At 46.7% G+C, this 18,971-nt stretch overlaps 1 long non-coding RNA gene across 1 annotated transcript in view; it reads left to right on the top strand.

Moving 5' to 3' along the window:
- Positions 1-18,971, top strand: part of LOC121152958 — a 72,306-nt gene that overhangs the window by 2,203 nt on the left and 51,132 nt on the right. The window contains exon 2 of the long non-coding RNA XR_005883328.1: positions 9,696-9,827. This is a non-coding gene — a long non-coding RNA (uncharacterized LOC121152958). The remainder of the gene's footprint in view (positions 1-9,695; positions 9,828-18,971) is intronic.

Genomic DNA, 18,971 nt, shown 5'->3' with positions numbered 1-18,971 from the left:
CTAGGTGAGCAGGGAAGGGAGAAGGAAGGGGAAAGCACCTGCCAAGAGAAAGCTGGGAGGTGGGGTCCCTCTCAAAAGTAGGAGGGAAAGACACCATATTTTAATTTTTTAAATGTATGTTTAGTGAGCTTCACCAACTTATGTGTTTCTATTCCTCTTTGTAAAGATTTGTTTTTATTGCAAACTCAGACAGAGAGGAGGAGAGACAGAGAGGAAGATCTTCCATCAGTTGATTTACTTCCTAAGCAGCATTCAATGACCAGAGCTGCGCTGATCCGAAGCCAGGAGTCAGGAGCCTCCTCTGGGTATCCCACACTGGTGTAGGGTCCCAGGTCTTTGGGCCGTCCTTGACTGCTTTCCCAGGCCACAAGCAGGGAGCTGAATGGGAAGCGGGGCCACCAGGATTAGATCCGGCACTAATATGGGATCCTGGCGCGTTCAAGGCAAGAACTTTAGCCACTAGGTTACTGCGCCAAGCCCTAAATTAAAATTTTAAAAAAGTGTTTTTATGTATCACAGTGATCTCATTTGATAATTTCACACACCCTGTGGAATAGTCTGAGCAGATCTGCTTATTATGCAGATGAGGAAACTTAGGTTCTGCTGGGTTCTAGAACTTTGGTCTATTGAAGAAGAGAAGTACCCATGACACTTGTTTGTTTTTTCAGACAGAAAAATTTTATTTGTGAAGGGACCAGGTGAGCACGGAAGGGAGAAGAACGGGGAAAGTACCTCCAGAAAGAAAGCCAGGAGGTGGGTTCCCTCTCAAAAGAACAGGGAGAAAGAGACACTTGACACTTGTTTAAAAAAAAAAAGTGAAGCATCTTTTCTTGATTGGATTGGGACTGTGAAGATGGATATCCAAGCACTGCTACAACCCAGAGAGAGTAGAACGGGGTGTGTGGGGGGGGGGGGCGAGATCCAGCTCAACTCCAAACCCATGGAAAAATAGGAATCTACAGCAAGGATCGGGGTAAGGCTCAATGGATAGAAAACTATGAGGAAGAAATACTGGGGGTGGAGCTGACATTGTGACACAGCACAAGAAGCTGCTGATGACATATCAGAGTGTTAGTTCAAGGATGCTCTGCTCCCTGCTAATGCACCTGAGAGAGCAATGCAAGGTGGTGTGAATCCTTGGGACCTTGCCACCTACATGGAAAACTCAGAAGAAGCACCTAACTTCTAACCTAGCCATTGCACTCATCTAGGATATGAACCAGTAGATAGAAGATGTCTCTCTCTGTGTCCCTCATTTTCTGTCTGTAACTCTATCTTCCAAATAAAGAAATAACTTTAGAAAAGATCCGACATAAGCAGAGATTCTAGTAAACTGGCTTAATAGAATTTGTGAATGGAGTTCACACCCCCAAATGGCCACAGGGTAACACTGAGCCAGCTTTTGTTGCTCTCGCAGGCATACTTAGCAGGAACTGGATTGGAAGCAACACATCTGGAACTACATTCTATGATCAGGTATCTAGTATATCTGATATACTACACCACAGTGCCCGTCCTGTTTGTTTGGTTTTTTTTATTAATTGAAAAAAAATGCATTCTGGTTTCCTTGGGCAAACATAGAAAAACAAACTACCCACAATTCTTCGCTCTCCGCTGGGGAATGGGAGAGCAGGATGGAGTCTCCTGGAACCAGAATACTGAGTCTGCACCTGTATTTAAAAAAAAAAAATGACCATGTTATATCCATGTGGGAGAAAGGCTTCCCTTGGGATTTGGAGAGTGAGGAAACGAGTCCCACAAGTGGAGTAAGCACCTCTGCCTGTGTGGCTCAGTCCTGAAACTGCCCTGCCTGGCCCACTAAGAGAGGACACACCCCCGCAGCAGCCTGTCCCCAAGTCACACGTGCCTCTGCTTTTCCTTTTGCCAGAGGTAGCATATTAAAAACACTCCCACTTCAGCCAGTCCTGGATGGTGAAGTTGGTCTTTGTCACAAACTGGCTGGGAGATTCTGGGACCAGGAGTCCCTCCACCCTCTCCCAAGGCCCCCTGCAAGATGCCCAGTTCTGCAGTGTGACATGAGGCCATTTAGAATTCCTGACCTGATGTTCCCACATACTCGTTTGTGTATTTACATGGCTTAGACTTAGAAGTCTTGGTCATGTGTCCTACCTACGCTGACCTAGAGATGGGTCCAAGGACCTCCTCAATGGATCCCATAGATGTTGGATTCTCCCAGGATTTGGTCAGGGACCAAGTCATGTTATCCAATCCCAGTATTGCAAATGCAACCATAGGCAAAACACTCCCAGCTGTGCTGTGCAGCCCCAACCTGCCCCAAGCTCCCTGGCAGACCCAGCCACTTCTAAGATGTATTTATTTGAAAGGTGTAGTGTTCACTGTCCTTCTAGAATCACAATGTCCTTCTACAGTGTGGTGACAGAAAGAGGGGGCGGGATTCTTCAATTACTGGTTCATTCTCCAAATAGCTGCTCTTCAGACAGGTCTGGAGTAGGCCAAAGCCAGGAGCCACAGACTCCATCTGGTTCACTCACATGTGTGGCTGGGGCCTGAGTAGTTGGGCCATCTTCTGCTGCTTTCCCAGGCACTTTAGCAAGAAGCTGGATCGCATGTGGAGTAGCTGGGACTTGAACTGGCTCATATGGGATGCTAGCATCCCAGGTTTAGGTTGAATACATTATCACTATGCTACAATTTAGGGCACATCTCCACTTCAATGACTAATGGGTAACTCATACTTAACTCTTGATTTCCCTTTTTCTCCCCACTTCCAGATTGCTGCTTTCCCATCACAGGAAACAGTTCTGCCTTCCACCCAGTCCCTAACATCTTTGTTCCCTCTTTCTCTTCCCGCTCCCCACACAGAACCAGTTCATCAGCCAGTCCGATCTGTTCCGCATTCCTGAATGTGTGCCGATCAGATTACTTCTCTTTTTTAAAAATCTTATTTATTAGTACTTATTTGAAAGACAGAAATAGTCCATCTATTATTTCATTCTCCAAATGTCCTTAACAGCCAGGGCTAAACTAGACTGAAGCCAGCGGAGCAGACCCCACTTTGGGCCTCCCACGGGATGGTAGGGAGCCAGGCTCTGGAGCTGTCATTGCTGCCACCCAGGGCACACCTAAGCTGGATCCTGGAACCTGAAGCAGGGCCAGGCCTGAACCCTGGGGCATCCCAAGTGGTGCCTTCATTGCTGAACCAAGGTGCCTGCCCCAGTTTCTACTTCTCTGTAAACTAGGAGTGCACAGACTGTGCCCCAGCCAGCCAGGTCAGGTCCTTCATGCAGCCTATTTTTGTATTGCCCAGGAGCCAAGAATGCCTTTTACCGTTTTAGAGAATTGTTTGCAAAGCAGGAGGTAGGGGGAGGAGGAGAATTTCTGACAATCTACGTGACCCAGGAAGCCTGAAATATTTACTGCCAGATCCTTCTCAGATAAGCTTGCTTCTCTCGTTTAGTCAGCTCTGCTTCCTCTGTTGCCCAAATATAATCAGAGGCCCAGATGGATTTTTTTTAATAAAGCACAAATCAGATCTATTAGAATAAAATTCAGACTCCTGTCCACAACCCCCAAAAGCCACTATGGTCTGGACCCTTCCTTCCTCTCCATTCTCACCGTGCACACCGGTGCCTCCCTGCCTCTCCCTCTCCTGTCCTCCTTTACAGCCACCTGGCCTTCCAAGCAGTTCTGACCTGCCTCAGGGCCTTTGCACTGACCATCTGCCTTTCTCAGATCTTGTCTTGAAGACTCTGGACTCGCCATGTGTTCCTGGTCATGCAGTTTCCCATTCCAGTGTCACTTCCCAGAGGGCCCACCCTTCCTAAGCAACCCTGTCCTCAACTTGCCTTCTGTCACATCACCTGATTTTATCATATACTTGTCCTTATCTGAGAATGTCTTAGATACTTCTTTGCTTGTTGGTTATCACCTTGCCCATCTGGAATTTCAGCTTTAGGAGAGCAAAGCTTTGTGGGTTTTATTTTGCTTTGTTGTTTTATTTTGTTTGGTTTTGCTTTCTGCTCATAAAACCCCTGAGACCCGGCAGAATGTCCTGGCGTAGCAGATGCTCAACAAATATTTATTGAGTGAATGAATGAAACCCTACAGTGTGATACAAAGTGCCTAGCACAGAATGAATACGGAGCAGTGGCTCAGTTCCTCAACTGAACAAGTATTGTATTTGCCATTTTTTGCTTGGGGAAGTTGAGGTCCAAAGCTGTTAAGTAAGTGACTTGCCTGGAGCCACACAATGACTCAGTAGTAGAGCTGGAAATAGAAGTGAGACCTTCTAACTACAGACCAATTTGCAGATATAAGTATCATTGCATTTGATAAAGCATCGTGTGTGTCTTTTAGCTTCTACTCTACTGAATAGTACCCTCTCTTAAATTCCTAACACTGCACTTGCAGTTGATACATGAATTTATTTTTTTTAAAGGATTTATTTATTGAGGCAGGCACTGTGATGCAGTGGTTTAAGCAACTACTGGTGATACCTGAATTCCATAAGGCTGCTGGTTCGAGTCAGGTACTCCATTCCCTAACCAGGTCCCTGCTAATGTGCTTGGGAAAGCAATGAAGATGGCCAAAGAACTTGGGTACCTGGACCCACGTGGGAGACATGGAAGAAGTTCCTGGCTCCTGGCTTTGCCCTGGCCCAGTCCTGGCTGCTACAGCCACTGCAGGAATGATAGATGGATGATCTCTCTCTCTTTTGATCTCTCTCTTTTTCTGTTTCTCCCTTTATTTTCATGTATAACTCTGCCTTTAAAATAAAATAGAAATAAAATTTTTAAAGGTGCTGGATCAGAAGTGGATCAACATGAACTGGCGTCCCTATAGGATGACAGCATCACAGGTAGTACATTCACATGCTATACCACAGTGATTAGATAGAGAGAGAGAGAGAGAGAGAGAGAGAGGGATGGTAGAACCTCTGGTTCACTCCCCAAATGGCTCCAACAGCAAAGTCTAGATGTCCCATGTGAGTGTGGGGGCTAAGTACATGAGAGTTTACTTAGGCCATCCTCTACTTCTTTCCAAGCTGTGTTAGCAGGGAGCTGAATTGCAAGTGGAGCAGCCAAGAAATGAACTTGAACCATGACATAGGATTTGGCATTACAGGCGGTGGCTGAGAGTATCAAGAAATCTGGATTTAGGGCCCAGCGTGGTAACCTAGCAGCTAAAGTCCTCCCCTTGAACGTGCCAGGTTCAATATGGACACCAGTTCTAATCCCAGCAGCTCCACTTCCCATCCAGCTCCCTGCCTGTGGCCTAGGAAAGCAGTTGAGGACGGCCCAAAGACTTGGGACTCTGTACCTGTGTGGGAGACCTGGAGGAGGCTCCAGGCTCCTGGCTTCAGATTGGCTCAGCTCTGGCTGTTGTGGCCGCTTGGGGAGTGAATAAACGGATGGAAGATCTTCCTTTCTGTCTCTCCTCCTCTCTGTATATCTGACTTTGCAATAAAAACAAATAAATTAATTAAAAAAAGAAACCTGGATTTTACAAATGTAGTAACAAAAAAAATATGTATTAGGGGAATATACTAATTATTCTGATTTAATTATTACAGTATTATATGCGTATATCAACATATTACATTATGCTCCATAGGCATGTTTAATGATTATGTATCAATAAAAAAATTAGAGGCAGATGTACACTGGGTGAGCTGTGCCTGGTACACTTGCATCTCATGTTGGAGTGCCTGTTTCCAGTCCTGGGTGCTCTGAAGTTCAGATCCAGCTTCCTTCTGATGTGCCAAGCAAAGCAGGGGATGATGGCCCAAGTAACCTGACTTTCATGACTTTCTGTAAGACCCAGTGGGAATCCTGGATTCAGGCTCAGCCTGACCCAGCCCTGGCTGCTGCAAGCATTCTGAATACCAATGGATGATTCATTCTCTCTCTCCCTTGCTCCTCCTTCCCTCCCCTTTTCATTTCTCTGTCACTCTACCTTTCTTGAAAAAAAAAAAAGATTTTTTTTTATTATTGCAAAGTCCAATATGCAGAGAGGAGGAGAGACAGAGAGGAAGATCTTCCAGCTGATGATTCACTCCCCAAACAGCCACAATGGCTGGAGCTGTGCCAATCTGAAGCCAGGAGCCAGGAGGCAGGAGCCTCTTCTGGGTCTGTGATGCAGATACAGGGTCCCAAGGCTTGGGCCCTTCTCGACTGCTTTCCCAGGCCACAAGCAGAGAGCTGTATGGGAAATGGGGCTGCCTGGATTAGAACCAGCACCCATATGGGATCCTGGAAGCACATTCAAGGTGAGGACTTTAGCCACTAGGCCACCGCACTGGGCCCGTCACTCTAGCTTTCAATTACAGGACCATTTGTTGTCATGCCATCCGTTGGGATGTTCACATCCCATTATCAGAATGCTAACTTCATTTCTGATTCTAGCTTCCTATTATTGTGCATCGCCTGGGAAGCAGCTGGTGATGGCTGAAGTGACTGGGTTCCTGCCTTCCACATGAGAGCCTGAGTTGAGTTCCTGATTCCTGGCTTTTACATCCCCCAGTCCTAGCCATTGTAGGCATGTGAGAGTAGACCAGTAGCTGGGAGCAGAGTTCTTTGTCTGTCCCTGTCTCTGCCTATCTCTCAAGTGGGTAAATAGTAAATAAATATAAATGGGGCTGGTGGTGTGGCACAGTGGGTTAAGCCATCAACTACAATATCAGCATCCCATATTGTTGTACTGGCTTTTCTGCTTTTGAGCCAATCCCTGCTGCTGTGCCTGGGAAAGCAGTGGGAGATGATCAAAGCACTTGAGCCCCTGCCACCCACATGGGAGACCCAGACTCCTGGCTTTGGCCTGGCCCAACCCTGATAATTGAGGTCATCTGGGGGAATCAACTAGCAGATGTCAATCTTTTTGTCTCTTCTGCTTTCTGTCATTCTACCTTTCAAATTAATAGAAATCTATAAGGAACTAGGAAGAGTTTTAGAGATGATACAAGCAAAACATTCAAAATGTGTTGTGTCCCTTTTTCTTTTGTTTAAAGATTTATTTAGGGCCCGGCATGGTAACCTAATGGCTAAAGTCCTTGCCTTGCAAGCACCAGGATCCCATATGGGTGCTAGTTCTAATCCCCGCTGTTCCACTTCTCATCCAGCTCCTTGCCTGTGGCCTGAGAAAGCAGTCAAAGACAGCCCAAAGCCTTGGGACCTTACACCCATGCAGGAGACCCAGAAGAAGTTTCTAGCTTCTGGCTTTGGATCGGCTCAGCTCCAGCCATTCCAGCTACTTGGGGAGTGGGCCAGTGAATGGAAATCTTTCCGTCTGTGTCTCCTTCTTTTTGTATATCTGACTTTACAGTAAAAAATAAAGAAACCTTTTAAAAAATGAAAACAGCAATGCTATTAATAAAAAAAGGTTTATTTAAACAAAATTTGTGTTGGTTGGAAACGCAGATTTACAGAGAAAAGGAAATACAGAAAGATCCTCCGTCTGCTGGTTCACTCCTCAAGTGACCACATCAGCCAAAGTTGAGTTGATCTAGTGCCAGGAGCCAGGAACTTCTTCCAGGCCTCCTACATGGGTGCAGGGGCCCAAGGACCTGGGTTGTTCTCTGCTGCTTTTCCAAGCCATAAGCAAGGTGCTGGATGAGAAGTGGAGCAGCTGGGACATGAACTGTGCGCATATAGATGAGTGCAAGGTGAAGATTCAGCCACTGGCCCATTGTGCCAGACTTCCGAAACAACTTTCATAAAACCATTGCATAGCCATCACCACTGCCATGTGTTTTGGGAGGAAACTAAAGTTGAAGAGCACAGGTCTAGGAGGAGGTAGACATTTTCTGGGCATTCATAAACACTGTTTATTTATGGAGAACCTTGGTTCTCAATCAAGTGCAGGGAGATGGTATTCTGGAGGCCAGAAAGGTGGAGTCCCAAGGTGAGAATGAGATGAGATAAATTCACTAGACAAGTGGAGAGGAGAAACCAAAAGACAAATGGAAGAGGAGTTGGAAAGATGGGATCCTGGGAAAGAAGGAAGTGGAGTTGGAGAGGAGAGATGGGAATCAAGTCTGTAGCCAGTTAACACTGCAAAGAATATGGGGAGGGAAGCATCAAGAAACAAAGCAGTAGGGAAGTTGCTCAGGACTTTGTGGAGCAGTCCCAGAGTTACGGTCCCCAGTGGAGGAAGAATGGAGAGGACAAAGGCCTCTCCTTCAAACATGAGCTGCACTCTGTAACTGGGCATCGTCATACCCAAAGCTGGTGCATGAGCATATCCGCAGAGGGCTTGGGATTACAAGAAAGTGCTCTGAGGGGCCTGCACTGTGGCACCATGGGTTGCCACCAACTACAATCCCATATTTGAGCTGTGTTGAGTCCTGGGTGCACTACTCCAGCTCCCTGCGAACGCACCTGTGAAAGCATTGGGTGCTATTCTGAGTACGTGAGCCTCTGCTACCCACGTGAGAGATACAGATGAAGTTCCTGGCTCCCATTCGCTAGTTTGCTCCCCCAAATGCCTGCAATAACAGGGTTAGGTCAGGACCAAAGATAGAAGCTGTGAATTCAGTCCTGGTCTCCCATGTGATGGTCAGTAAGACTTCAATGACTTACACTATCATCATCATCTCGTAAGAATGGCATTAGCAGGAAACCGGAGGCAGGCAGCAGAGCTGAGCACAAACTCAGGTACTGTGGTGTAGGAAGTAGGTATCTGAAATGCCAGTGCCAAGCTAAACATCACCCCCTGCCGCCCGCCACTGTGGGACTGTTTTTTTTTTTAACCCCCTGTGATCCAGTATGTATCCAGGATTGGAGAACAATGCTCCAGCCGAATCCTGTCCCATTCTCTAACCTTTCAGTGCCTTTCAAGTGGCATGTTCTTGGTGAGGCTTTTGTAGTTTGATTCCCATCACACTTCTGCTGAAGACCTGCCATGCTTACACTCAGGAAACATGAAACTTGTCCTCCTCCAAGTGCCGTCCCTGATTTAGCACCTTGAAGACATGGTTCAGTCCTGTCCCAGACATAGCCAGCTCATTCAAGTGTTAGCAAAGAGGGAGCAATGGGAGACCTAGGCCTTCAGAGGAGGAGGAAGCACTCTCCACAGGCACATGGGGAAACTGCTTCTTCTCCCTTGTGGAATACCACGATGGCACGTGGATGAAGGAAATATTAATAACCTTCCTAAAGATACACTTCTCCAACATTTGGTGTTTCACAGACCACAGCCAGTGCTGTCACTTCTACAGATGGCCAACTTCTGCATTTTGGATGACAGCCTCTGAAGATAGCTCCTTTTGCATCCTTAAAGCAGAAGGTACAGCTATGAGGAAGGAAATTATCTGAGCACTAAGCCAGAGGTCAAAAGCTTCTACCCACATGGTGGTTAGGAACAAGAAAACTAACCACCAGCCAAAGCCATCAGAGGCAACAACTCTTGGAGTTAAAGTAGATAACCCTGCAGCATTATCTCAGCCAGGGCTTGAATGGCACTGAGTGGGGCAAGCCCTAGACAGGAGTCCTGGCCTGGCCCTGCCACCTGCTTGTTGGAAGGCTTTGGGCTGATACTTTTTTGGCAAGGGCTTGACTTCCTTCTTTGGAAAACGTGAGGCTAGAGACTGAGGACAGAACCTTCCCTTGACTTCTTACAAGTCTGCCTTCCCAGAGCAGCAGTGCACAGTCAAGTTCACAAACAAATGGACAACAACACTCTGTCACCAACAGTTGTTCTTCGTCATCTTCCTCCAGGTGTCTGCAAGCTGTGACTTCCATAGCTCAGAGTGTAGCTGCAAAGACCTCCCCCAGGGCGGCTTAGATGAAGAGAATGAAAGCATCTGGCTTTCTACCCCAAGGTTCCCATAATGAAGAGCCACCTGCCAGGTATACTCTCTCACAATTCTGGGGACCAGGAGCCTGAAATCAGGATGTAAGGAGAGACAGCTCAGGGTGGGTGGGGTGAGAGTGGGGAATAATTTCTGTCTGCAGCTTCTGATGGCCCCCGACATCTTTGACTTGTTGTAGCTGCGTCGCTGGGATCTCTATGTCCGGTCTTCTCACTGCTGCTTTTGTCTCCACATCCTTTAGAGATCCATGCGATCTGGAATCCACCCAGATCATCCAGGACGGTCTCAACCTCCAGGAATTTGGGCCCAGTGTTTAGTGGCTAAATCCTTGCTTTATAACCATCAGGATCCCATTTGGGTGACTGGTTTGTGTTCCAGCTGCTCCATTTCCCACCCAGCTTCCTGCCTGTGGCCTGGGAAAGCAGTAGAGGATGGCACAGTCTTGGCACCCATGTGGAAGTCCCTGAAGAAGCTCTTGCCTCCTGGCTTTGGATTGGCTCAGCCCCAGTTGTTGTGGCCACTTGGAGAGTAAACCAGTGGACAGAAGATCTTTCTCTCTGTCTCTCCTCTCTAAAAAAAATCCACCTCTCCAATAGAAATAAATTTTTAAGAAACAAAGACAACAACAAAAAAACAAAAACAGCCTTTAGGAATTTGAATTCAACTTATGTTTCTGGGAAGACACATTTCAACATAATACAGCCTCCAAATGGAGAAGGATGGGGGGTACAAAATTGTCCCCTTGTTTAAGGCCCAGGGCAGGTGCTTCCTGGTCTAGAAGACCTCATCCCTACACACCACACTGGTATCATCTCCACCAGGCTGTCTAGTCTCTCCTATTCTGTGTCTTCTTCCCTTACCTCTAGAATCATCCAAGCTATTAACAATGCCAATCTCTGCCCTTGATGTGCCAGCCTCCACCATAAATGCTGTCACTGAGTCAGGCTTTCTGGGGACAGGGCACAGGAGGGTACATTTCCAGTCATCTCCCTGGGCATTTGTGATGTACCTGTAGTGTGAGCTCCTAGATGCATGCTGTGATTATCTGGGCTCTCTGTCTTTAGCTGTCTTACATTTAAGTGTGTGGTTTTGAAGACAGAATGCCTGAGTTCCATTCCCAACCCAATGCAAGCTCTGCCATCCACCTGAAGCCTGTGTGGCTTCAGCCTGTTACTTGGACATCCCGAGTTGTCACTGCTTTGCCTGGGGATCACTCACACACTTCACTGGAGTGTGTGAGATTAAATACAGCGAGAACAGTACTTGCTACAGGGTAGGCACACAGTAGATTAGCAGAGCAGGTGGGCTATGTGAGAGTATTTTAAAAAATGTGTGGAAAATGAATTCGGAGAAAAGCTCAGGGGCAGGCATTCAGCCCCACAGTTAAATATCCTGCATTGTAGTGCCTCAATTCAAGTCCCAGTTCCAGGTTCCTATTAATGCAAACTCTGGAAGGCAGCAGTGATGGCTTATGTAAAATGGGTCATGACCACTCACATGGGAAGCCTGGATTGAGTTTCCAGCTCCCATTTTCTGGTGCTTTTTCTTTCTGTCTCTCAGTCTGTACCCCTGTGTCTCTGTCCTCTCAAATTAAAATAAAAGATGGGGCTGGCATGGTTGTAGTAGGCTAATCCTCTGCCTGTGGCACCAGCAACCCATATGAGCACTGGTTCGAGTTCCAGCTGCTCCATTTTTGATCCAGCAACCTGATAATGGCCTGGGAAAGCAGTGGGAGAATGGCCCCAGGCCTTGGGCCCTTGCACCCATGTCGTAGAGCTAGAAGAAGCTCTTGGCTGCTAGCTTCGGATCAGTCTAACTCTGGTTATGGCCATTTGGGGAGTGAACCAGCAGGTGGAATTTATCTCTGTCTCCATGTCTCTCCTTCTCTCTCTGTGTAACTTTTTTAGGTAAAACAAGTAAATCTTTTTTTAAAAGAAATATTGTTCATAATACACATTTTCCATAATTTTTGTGGAGACCTATTCTCCTGGATCTTTCCTTTCCAGGAACATGTACTGGCCTTTGCATCCAGTATTGCCAACACTGATTGGATCTTTTTCTCTTCCAGGTTTCCATGCTAAGCTCAGTCCATGCTCTCTCTCATTTCCTCTTTGCCACCATGACTTTAGGTTTCTAGTGTCATCTCTCATTTTATGCATGGGGAAGCTGAGTGTCCAACAGGTAAAATAACTTGTCCAAAGTCCTACAGCCAGGGAATGACAAGCAGGATGTGGAGTTCACCAGTGCCATGTTGTGCCCTGCCCATCCTTATCACCTTGGAACCATTCCTGAACCTTCACAGACCCAGCCAGCTCTCTGAGCCAATCCCTGAACCTCGTCTTTTAGCTTCTTTGTATTCCATCTTTGCATATTCATTCCAACTGTGTTTCTTAATTGCTGGCTTGGTCTGAGTGCTCTGAAAATGTGCTTTCCTCAGAGGAGTTGAGCCAGACTGTGTTCTCTGCCACCTTCTGGTGATACCTTTACCTCCTACACCTGTCCTGAAGGTCTGTCCAACCCAGTTCTCCCAGTCAGCATCTCCCGCAGGCCCTAGGGACCCCTGTGTCAGTTGAGAATTTTTCCCCATTCACCCTTCTTCCTTGCCTATCCCTGTAGCTCCTTCTGGCGGTAGAAAACGTGTAGGCCTAGAAACTAAGGGAGCCAGCTCTTGAAATGCCACCACCACTATCCCAGACATCACAGGCTTCTTGGCCTCTCTTAATCCTTTTCCCAAGCCCTGGCCAAGGCAGGATGGTGTCTCATGCTGCCTCACTCCTCATCGCTGGCCCAGGGCATGGTGTGTACCATCAGACACACAGGCCTTATCACTGTGCAAACACTTCCTCTTTTCCCAGTACCTGTTCTCACCCAATTGGTAATCAGAGTAAACATCCTCTGACAATTTAGTGAGCAAACATTTACTATGCAACCACCTTCAGGAAGGTTCTGTGCTAAGGATTGTTGGGAATCCAAACCTGATCTGTGTCTCCAGGAGCCTCAAGGTAGAGGTGAAGCACACAACTGAATGCTGTCAGATGCCAGCATGTGCCTTGTGGCTGACCATACATGTGTTCTAACCTCAGTTACATTCTTCACTCACTGTCTTACTTGGAGCAAGTTACTCACCCTGTCTGAGTTTGATCCTCTATGACTGTGCCGTGAGATTAATGCTGTCTAGGTTTGTTTTAGAAACTGCAAGAGCCAAGGGTAGAAGTGGAAATGTTACAGATGGAGCAGGAATTGATTCGCCAGACATGCAGAGATTTAAACCCCAAAGTCTTCTGTTTACTCTTAGTGGGTTAATGCTACTGGTTAATGGACTAGGATGGAAGCTTGATAGAATTATGATGTCCAAAGGTGGGGCTTTTGGGAAAGGATCAGATTGGATGAAGTTACCAGGGTGGATCCCCAGGGTCATATAATAACATTATAAGGAGAAGCTAGATGAGGGTAGAAGCAGAGCATACTCCCTGTCTGTCTCTGCTTCCTGTGCCTTCTTGTTTGCCACTGACACTTTCTCCACCATCTTCCTGCCCCCATCAAACGCATGAGCCTATAGCACTACCTGACATGCACTAGGAGACTCCAAACTGGGAGCCAAGATGAGCCTTCTTCCCTCTTGAGCTGCTTCTGTCAGAGATGCTGGATGTGGTAATTAAAGGTTGAGTGAGGCACAGGCCCAGTTTTCCGGTGGAAATACCACAGGGTCAGCCAATCAGTAAACAAGGATGCATGAAAAAACCAATGTTTTTGGTGGAGAATACTAACAAAGTAGGAAATATAGGTACTTGGTTTAACTGGGACAAGTGGGCGGTGGTGCTGGCTAGTCAGACTCTGTCGATCTCTCAATAACAACATTATGGGATAAGTGGGTTTCCCACATGGGCATAACTCATAAAGGGGAGATGAGTGTGGACCTGGAGTGTTTGGGACATTTCTTCCTGTGGAGAACTCAGCATGTGAAGTCATAGCAATCTGGAAAAACAGTGATTGACTTCTCAAAGCAAGTGACCCAGATTGACCACTTCTCAACCTACAAGTCTGATTTTACAGCTATTTTGTGATCTGACCTGGGTTTGTGGGAAGCACAAGAAAAAATGGGAGAGAAGGGCTAGAAGGAGCTGGGCAATGGTAGAATGCATTGGGACAGGTGCAGGGGGAGATGGTTATGGTTGGGGCAGGAATCAGAGCCAGCACAAGTCATTCTCTCCTGGCCTCATATGTGGTGTTATGGACAAAGAGATGATGCTGATTATCCTTCCGTTGACTAAAGATTCAAGAGAAGGACACTAAGAAAGGAACAGAGTGCTGTGATGGCAGGTGTGATTCTGTCTGGTAGGAGGCCCACCTTGATGTTCATCAGGCCCTCAGTGCTGACTAGCTGTGACCTTGGTCAACTTACATGACCTCTGTGGGCCTTAGTTTCCTAATCTCTAAAGGAGAACAAGACACCTGACTTATAGAAGAGGAATGTAAATTATGTGTAACAGAGCCCGTGGAAGGTAGGCAAGCGGACTCCCTGCCCCATCTTGCGCTTTTAGGAATGTTCCAGAAATACAGGGATGACTATGTTTAGTGCCTGGCTCCCTCCTTCACCAACTCATGGTTAAATTGGAATGAGACTATTTATGTGCAAATCCCTAAAGCTCAGAAAGTCCATGGTCAAGTGGAAGATAAAGGCATCATCACTTACCTCCAACACATTGGTTGGTTGCTGTCTCTGCACTCTGAGTGGCACATGCCAGTGTCCCTGGGTATTAAAACCCACTAAATGGGCCCTACCACAAGAAATGAAAAGAACCTGGCAACTCCTCCCTTCCCTACCCAGGGTTCTTGCACTCCCATTTACTGGGATTCGCCTCCGGTAATGGTGGATGTGGGGATGGAGGTGGAGGAAAAGGTTACATGTGGATGTACAGGGTGAATGTTCAGGGGAGCTACATGGATGCCATTTCAGGCCGCTGGGGAAAGGGCCCTGTACTAATGGAGTGGCCGAATGTCTGAGGCAGCAGTAAGAGGATTCACCTAGACACGATAACTTTCCTCTCTAGATACAACAGGGTGTTTTGTAAAAAGCACCAGGAGCCTGGCACTGGCTGCACCAAATGGATTAAAACAACACCACACGTGTCTGGTGCGATGTATACATTGTGATCACGTGCACTTGCTTCCATCTGGGCCCTTGGTATGCTGGCACTGCAGGTGCCTGCGTGCCCTTTACATCACAGTGGCAACCCTGAAGTGATACTCTTCAATCTAGGTTGGTCCCATGCCTTCTATGCTTTCACATCTTCAGCCGAATTTGTCACAGTAGGTAACAAGATGCTGCCACCTCTTTATCCCTCACTCTTCACCACTTGTGGTATACCTTGAAGGCTCTATGTTCTTTTCACCCCATGGCTTCTGCCGGAGTTGTATCCTCTCCTGATGGAATGCAAGAGGCCTCCTCCTCAGAGGACCTTTCTCTCACCTGCTGATCTATGCTGGCCACTGCCCCACCTGTGCCTCTCCTCACCTCTTCAGGATACTCCCTCCTGTAAAGGAAGTTCCAAGAGAATTGGAAACTGGCCTCACAGGTTTGTCACTAAGCCTGGCACAGTAAGTGTCCATTGATCAAATGAGTGAATAGACACAGAGCATGCTCATAGGCCAATGCGATGTTTATGTTCACAAATGTCCACCTAAGCCTATATACCATATGATTAGAGGGCTGGAATGGAAATGGACATGCGGTGCTGGGAAGAGGTGAAGAGAAGGGAAAGAAACCACTGGGCATTTAGCAGTGCCAGTCACTATTCTAAAGCTTTAGATGCATTTGACCCTTGCAACAACCTATCAGACATTGTTAGCACAATTGCAAGGATCCTACCACCAAGGACCAGCAGATTCATTCAGTACCTTGGGGATGGAGGTCAGCATTGTCATCCTTACTCTACAGGTAAAGAAACTAACTCTTAGAAAGATGTAACTTGCCTGAAATGAACTATCAACAAGTTACATAGCAGGATCGAAACCCAAGGGTTGGCGCTGTGACGCAGCTGTTGAACTGTGGCTTGCAACGCCAGATTCTGTATCAGAGTGTGGATTTAAATTCTGGTTGCTCTATTTCCTATACAGCTCCCTACTAATGCACCTGGGAAGGCAGCAGATGGCCCCAGTGCTTGGGCCCCTGCCACCCACGTGGGGAGACCTGGGTGAAGTTCTGGCTATTTAACTTCAGCTTAGCCCAGATGGGCTGTTGCAGTTATTTGGGAGTGAACTAACAAATTATTTTTACTGTGTGTGTATCTGTCTCTGTCTCTCTCTCTTTGCCCATGACTCCTGTCACTCTTTCAAATAAATAAATCTTACACACATGCACACACACATACACAAAGAATGAAAAACAAAAACTCCAGAGATATGAGCTCCAAGATAGTCTTGTTGATTGCATCATTCTTTTAAAAAATATATGTTAGGAGCCCGGTGTGGTGGCCTAGCAGCTGGGCTCCTTGCTTTGAATGTGCTGGGATCCCATGTGGGCGCCGGTTCTGATCCCGGTGGTTCTGCTTTCCATCTGGCTCCCTGCTTGTGGCTTGGGAGGGCGGTCAAGGATGTTAGATATGTTAGATTTGTTTTTATTTGAAAGTCAGAATTGCAGAGACAGGGAGGAAAAGACACACACACACACACAGATCTTCCATCCACTGTTTCAATCCCCAAAATGGCTACTCTGGCCAGAGCTGGACCAGCCTGAAGCCAGGAGCCAGGAACTTCTTCCAGGCTTCCCACATGGGTGCAGGGGCCCAAGGACCTGGGTTGTTCTCTGCTGCTTTTCCATGCCATTAACAAGGAGCTGGATCGGAAATGGGACATGAACTGGGACCCATATGGGATGGCGCCACAGGGGGAGAACTTGCCTGATACGCCACCATGCCAACTCCAGATTGCATCATTCTTGAAGGAGAAATTTCATTAATCATTAATCATTACCCCTCTGCACTATCATGGAGTTAAAAAAAATAAAACTGGCAAATAGAGCCCCAGATAGCAGTGACTCACTAATAATACTGGCAGATAAGAGAGGAAAGTGAATTCACTAATAGTTTCCCCACTGGATCAATACAGAATCGACCCTGTTTCTTAATTTTTAAATCTGATAAGAATCTGTATTGCTTTCTTTTTAAAAAAAATATGTACAGTACACACACATTGTACAGTCAACTTGATTTAAGTAACCAGAAAATAACACTAATAAGCAAGATTTCCTGGGCCATCAGGATTTCCTAAGAGTAAAAATAACTTTTTGACCACTAGATTACATAACCCAAAGGGGTTGAGCTTTACTGAGAGCCATTGAGTTCTCTATATTAAAGTTTCAAATCTTTCCAGCCAAAAAGTAAAATATACCCCCTTTTTTTAGGCCCAGCGTAGGATCTTCGTGGCTAAAGTCCTTGCCTTGCATGTGTCAGGATCCCCTAAGGGTACTGGTACATGTCCCAGCTGCTTCCCTTTCAGCTCCCTGCTTTGGTCTGGGCAAGCAGTGGAGGATGGCCCAAAGACTTGGAACCCTGCACCCACATGGGAGACCAGGAAGAAGCTCCTAGCTTTGGCTTTGGATCGGCTCAGGTCTGACCATTGCTGCTACTGGGGTAGTAAACCAGCAGATGGAAGATCTTTCTCTCTGTAACTCTGCCTTTCCAATAAAAATAAGTAAATTTGTTTTGTTTTGTTTATTGGAAAGGCAGAGTTATAGACAGAGGGCTAGCAAAATGGCTTCAATGATGAGGGTTGATATACCAGGAGCCCCATGAGTGTGGGGACCTTACTACTTGCACCTTCCTCTGTTGCTTTCCCAGGTGCATTAGCAGGCAACTGGATTGGAAGTGGAGCAGCTGGGACTTCAGTTGGTGTCCAAATGGGATTTTGTAGTCACTGCATCAGCTTCAAATGCTATACCACAATGCCAACCTCTAGAATATGTTTTTAAAGAATACCACTAAGGACTGGTGGCGTGGCATGGCTAAGCCTCCATCTGCGACATCAGCATCCTGTGTAGGCTCTGATTCTAGTTCCACCTGCCCATTTTCTATGCAGCTCCTGGCTTATGGCCTGGGAAAGCAGTGGAAGATGGCTTGAGTCCTTGGGACCCTGTACCCATGTGAGAGACATGGAAGAAGCTCCTGTCTTTTGTATTGGGATCAGCCCAGCTCTGACTGTTGTGGTCCTGTGAACCAGCAGATGGAAGATCTCTCTGTATCTCTACCTTTAGAAAAAAATAATCTTTAAAACATACCTCTAGAACTTAGTTTATAAAGATACTGTGGGTAATCTTAAGACTCTAGCAACCATTTCTTTTTTCTCTTAAATATCTATTTATTTGAAAGTCAGAATTACTGAGAGGGGTTGGACACATCTAGTATCTGCTGGTTCATTCCAAATATAATGGTCAGAGCTATGCCAATCCAAAGTCAGGAGCCAGAAGCTTCTTTGGAATCTGCCACCTGGGTACAAGGACTCTCTTCACTGACTTCCCATGCACATTAGCAGAGAGTTGGATTAGAAATGGAGCAGCCAGGACTCAAGATGGCACCCATTTGGAATGTATGTGCTGCAAAGCTGTGCCTTCTTTTTTTTTTTTCTTAAGATTTATTTTTTATTTTTTTTTTATTGGAAAGGCGGCTATACAGAGAAGAGAGACAGAGAGGAAGAACTTCCGTCCGATGATTCACTCCCCAAGTGACTGCAATGGCCGATGCTATGCCAGTCCAAAGCCAGGAGCCTCTTCTGGTCTCCCACGCAGGTGCAGGGTCCCAAAGCTTTGGGCCATCCTTGACTGCTCTCCCAGGCCACAGGCAGGGAGCTGGATGGGAAGCGGGGCCGCTGGGATTAGAACCGGCGCCCGTATAGGATCCCAGGCATGCAAGGTGAGGACCTTAACCACGGCGCCATTGCGCCGGGCCCAAGGCTGTGTCTTAATCCACATGCCACAGCACCAGCCCAACCTCCCTCCTTTTATTTTTAAAGAAATATCTATTTATTTGAAAGAGTTCAGAAAAAAGAGAGGAAAAACAAAGAGAAAGAGAATCTTCTACTTGTTGATTCGCTTCACACATGGTCACCACAATCAGGGCTGGGCCAGGCTGAAGCTAGGAGCCTGAAACTTCCTGAGTCTTCCAGGTGGCAGGGCCCAAGCACTTGG

The sequence above is a fragment of the Ochotona curzoniae genome, unplaced genomic scaffold (assembly GCF_017591425.1).
Source record: "Ochotona curzoniae isolate NIBS_2020 unplaced genomic scaffold, NIBS_Ocur_1.0 contig_2688, whole genome shotgun sequence".
NCBI classification, from domain to species: Eukaryota; Metazoa; Chordata; class Mammalia; order Lagomorpha; family Ochotonidae; genus Ochotona; species Ochotona curzoniae.
The sequence above is the reverse complement of the archived record's forward strand: the minus strand, read 5'-3'. Positions and strand labels throughout refer to the sequence as shown.